This window comes from Lethenteron reissneri, unplaced genomic scaffold (assembly GCF_015708825.2).
Source record: "Lethenteron reissneri isolate LAM-NWPU_2019-01 unplaced genomic scaffold, ASM1570882v1 scaffold_1878, whole genome shotgun sequence".
NCBI classification, from domain to species: domain Eukaryota; kingdom Metazoa; phylum Chordata; class Hyperoartia; order Petromyzontiformes; family Petromyzontidae; genus Lethenteron; species Lethenteron reissneri.
The window spans coordinates 19,413-24,265 of NW_026891639.1; positions in this window are offsets into that span (position 1 = coordinate 19,413).

Below are 4,853 nucleotides of genomic sequence, written 5' to 3' on the forward strand. Positions count from 1 at the left end.
GGAATAGACCTTGCCCGTCCGCTCCACCTCCATCCTGAACGTGCGCTCGCAAACACAACCAGACACACAACAACCGCCATTCCCCACTAAGTGGCGGTGATGTCACCACGACGCTTGTGCCAGGCCATGTGCACCTTGAGGCTGCCACGTGAAGTGTCGAACGCCCGCTGGCAGGAGGTCACGGGGCAGACCCAGCAGGTGCCACGGGTCGACTGACCGAGATGACCGAGATGACTGGCTGATGCACCACCTGTGCCCCCTACTGTGCCAACTTGCTGTGCTTTAGCCACCCGGCGCTCCGCTCGTTGTTGTGAGTGTCGCTCCTCCCTCCGTTGTTGTTGGAGGGCGACGGTGTCAAGATCGGCCTCCTCCACTGAGGCCGATGCAGGAGGAGGTCACGGGACAGACCCAGCAGGTGCCATGAGTTGTACTGCTGTGCCAGGCTAGGTGCAGGAGGAAGTCACGGGACAGACCCAGCAGGTGCCATGGGTTGACTGCTGTGCCAGGCTAGGTGCAGGAGGAGGTCACGGGACAGACCCAGCAGGTGCCAGGGGTTGACTACTGTACCAGGTTAGGTGCAGGAGGAGGTCACGGGACAGACCCAGCAGGTGCCATGAGTTGTACTGCTGTGCCAGGCTAGGTGCGGGAGGAAGTCACGGGACAGACCCAGCAGGTGCCATGGGTTGACTGCTGTGCCAGGCTAGGTGCAGGAGGAGGTCACGGGACAGACCCAGCAGGTGCCATGAGTTGTACTGCTGTGCCAGGCTAGGTGCAGGAGGAGGTCACGGGAGAGACCCAGCAGGTGCCATGAGTTGTACTGCTGTGCCAGGCTAGGTGCAGGAGGAGGTCACGGGACAGACCCAGCAGGTGCCATGAGTTGTACTGCTGTGCCAGGCTAGGTGCAGGAGGAGGTCACGAGACAGACCCAGCAGGTGCCGTGGGTTGACTGCTGTGCCAGGCTAGGTGCAGGAGGAATGTACACACTGTATATACAGTGTACACAGTACACACTGTACCACATACAGTGTGTACACACTACACACTGTATGTAGTACAGTGTGTACACACAGTATGTACACTGTACACACTGTATATACAGTGTACACACTACACACTGTATGTAGTACAGTGTGTACACACTACACACTGTATGTAGTACAGTGTGTACACACTTCATATACACTGTACACACTGTATATACACTGTACACACTGTACGCACAGTGTACACACTACACACTGTATCACATACAGTGTGTACACACTACACACTGTATGTAGTACAGTGTGTACACACTACACACTGTGTATGAGTTGAGAGAGAGAGATGAGAGTTTAGAGAGATGAGAGATAGCGACAGGGAGATGAGAGAGAGATAGTTTAGATAGATTGTTGAGAGAGAGAGAGATAGTTAAGCGTTAACTAAGAGGGAGATGAACTCACCCGTGACTCTTGAATTCGGCGCCTGAAATTGAAGGCCTTTGAGGCGATCCCGGTCCTTCACGAAGCGAGGGACAGACGCGTCTATTAAAGACCAAAAAGGGGGAGAGGTTTGTGGTGGTTTGCCGAACGAAAACGTTCAAGTTTAAAGATGTTTAAATCTTCAAAATCTTCGAAATCTTCGAAATCTCCTCTCGCGCTCGTATTGGCGCGGTCGCCACCAACCGCCACACGGCGTGCGTGATGACGTCATCGCGTCGGTTTGACTTGTCGGTGGTGCGTGCGTGGTGACGTCATCGCGTCGGGGTTAGCTTGTCGCTGGTGTGCGTGGTGACGTCATCGCGTCGGTTTGACTTGTCGCTTGTGCGTGCGTGATGACGTCATCGCGTCGGTTTGACTTGTACGCTTGTGCGTGCGTGATGACGTCATCGCGTCGGTTTGACTTGTACGTTGGGGCGTGCTTCGGTTTGACTTGTACGCTGGGGCGTGCGTGGTGACGTCATCGCGTCGGTTTAGCTTGTCGCTGGTGCGTGCGTGGTGACGTCATCGCGTCGGTTTTACTTGTACGCTGGTGTGTGCGTGGTGACGTCATCGCGTCGGGGCGAGCTTGTCAATGGTGTGTGCGTGGTGACGTCATCGCGTCGGTTTAGCTTGTCAATGGTGTGTGCGTGGTGACGTCATTGCGTTGGTTTGACTTGTCAATGGTGTGTGCGTGGTGACGTCATCGCGTCGGGGTTAGCTTGTCAATGGTGTGTGCGTGGTGACGTCATTGCGTTGGTTTGACTTGTCAATGGTGTGCGTGGTGACGTCATCGCGTCGGGGTTAGCGTGTCCCGGGTGTGTGCGTGGTGACGTCATCGCGTCGGGGTTAGCTTGTCCCTGGTGTGTGCGTGGTGACGTCACCGCGAAAACACCCAGGAGCGCTGTGACGTCATTCACTCACCCACTCACTCACTCACCCACTCACTCACCCACCCACTCATTCACTCACCCACTCACTCACCGACCCACTCACTCACTCACCCACTCACCCACTCACTCACTCACCCACCCACACACTCACCCACCCACTCACTCACTCACCCACTCACTCACCCACACACTCACCCACCCACTCACTCACTCACCCACCCACCCACCCACTCACTCACCCACCCACCCACCCACTCACCCACCCACTCACTCATCCACCCACTCACCCACCCACCCACTCACCCACTCACTCACTCACCCACTCACTCACTCACCCACTCACTCACCCACACACTCACTCATCCACTCACTCACCCACCCACTCACCCACTCACTCACTCACCGACCCACTCACCCACCCACTCACTCATCCACCCACTCATCCACCCACCCACTCATCCACCCACCCACTCACTCACTCACCCACTCACTCACTCACCCACACACTCACTCATCCACTCACTCACCCACCCACTCACTCACTCACCCACCCACCCACCCACCCACTCACTCATCCACCCACTCATCCACCCACTCACCCACCCACTCACCCACCCACTCACCCACCCACTCACTCACTCACCCACCACTCACCCACCCACCCACACACTCACCCACCCACCCACACACTCACCCACCCACCCACACACCCACCCACCCACTCACTCACTCACTCACCCACTCACCCACTCACTCACCCACTCACTCACCCACCCACCCACCCACACACTCACCCACCCACCCACTCACTCACCCACCCACTCACCCACTCACTCACCCTCTCACTCCCTCTCTCACCCACCCACTCACTCACCCACTCACTCATCCACCCACTCACCCACCCACTCACTCACCCACTCACTCACTCAACCACCCACACACTCACTCACTCACCCACCCACTCACTCATCCACTCACTCACCCACCCACTGTAAGCCAGCCTGTGGTGCTATAGTTGATTTATTAACACGACGACACAGCAGATATATGCAAGTAAGAGAGTGTTGGGGGGGGGGGGGTCCCTGTCTGATTGGGTACACTCTGAGAAAGGGTCAAGCTAGAGAGTGTTGAGGGGGGGTCCCTGTCTGATTGGGTACACTCTGAGAAAGGGTCAAGCTAGAGAGTGTTGAGGGGGGTCCCTGTCTGATTGGGTACACTCTGAGAAAGGGTCAAGCTAGAGAGTGTTGAGGGGGGGTCCCTGTCTGATTGGGTACACTCTGAGAAAGGGTCAAGCTAGAGAGTGTTGAGGGGGGGGGGTCTCTGTCTGATTGGGTACACTCTGAGAAAGGGTCAAGTTAGAGAGTGTTGAGTGGGGGGCCCTGTCTGATTGGGTACACTCTGAGAAAGGGTCAGGCTAGAGAGTGTTGGGGGGGGTCTCTGTCTGATTGGGTACACTCTGAGAAAGGGTCAAGCTAGAGAGTGTTGAGGGGGGGGGGGTCTCTGTCTGATTGGGTACACTCTGAGAAAGGGTCAAGTTAGAGAGTGTTGGGGGGGGGGTCCCTGTCTGATTGGGTACACTCTGAGAAAGGGTCAAGCTAGAGAGTGTTGAGGGGGGGGGGGTCTCTGTCTGATTGGGTACACTCTGAGAAAGGGTCAAGTTAGAGAGTGTTGAGTGGGGGGCCCTGTCTGATTGGGTACACTCTGAGAAAGGGTCAAGCTAGAGAGTGTTGAGGGGGGTGGGGGTCCCTGTCTGATTGGGTACACTCTGAGAAAGGGTCAAGCTAGAGAGTGTTGAGTGGGGGGGGGGGGGTCTCTGTCTGATTGGGTACACTCTGAGAAAGGGTCAAGCTAGAGAGTGTTGGGGGGGTGGGGGTCCCTGTCTGATTGGGTACACTCTGAGAAAGGGTCAAGCTAGAGAGTGTTGAGTGGGGGGGGGGGGTCTCTGTCTGATTGGGTACACTCTGAGAAAGGGTCAAGCTAGAGAGTGTTGGGGGGGGGGGGTCCCTGTCTGATTGGGTACACTCTGAGAAAGGGTCAAGCTAGAGAGTGTTGGGGGGGTGGGGGTCCCTGTCTGATTGGGTACACTCTGAGAAAGGGTCAAGCTAGAGAGTGTTGAGGGGGGGTCCCTGTCTGATTGGGTACACTCTGAGAAAGGGTCAAGCTAGAGAGTGTTGGGGGGGGGGGTCCCTGTCTGATTGGGTACACTCTGAGAAAGGGTCAAGCTAGAGAGTGTTGGGGGGGTGGGGGTCCCTGTCTGATTGGGTACACTCTGAGAAAGGGTCAAGCTAGAGAGTGTTGAGTGGGGGGCCCTGTCTGATTGGATACACTCTGAGAAAGGGTCAAGCTAGAGAGTGTTGGGGGGGTGGGGGTCCCTGTCTGATTGGGTACACTCTGAGAAAGGGTCAAGCTGGAGAGTGTTGAGGGGGGGGGGGTCTCTGTCTGATTGGGTACACTCTGAGAAAGGGTCAAGCTAGAGAGTGTTGGGGGGGGGGGGTCCCTGTCT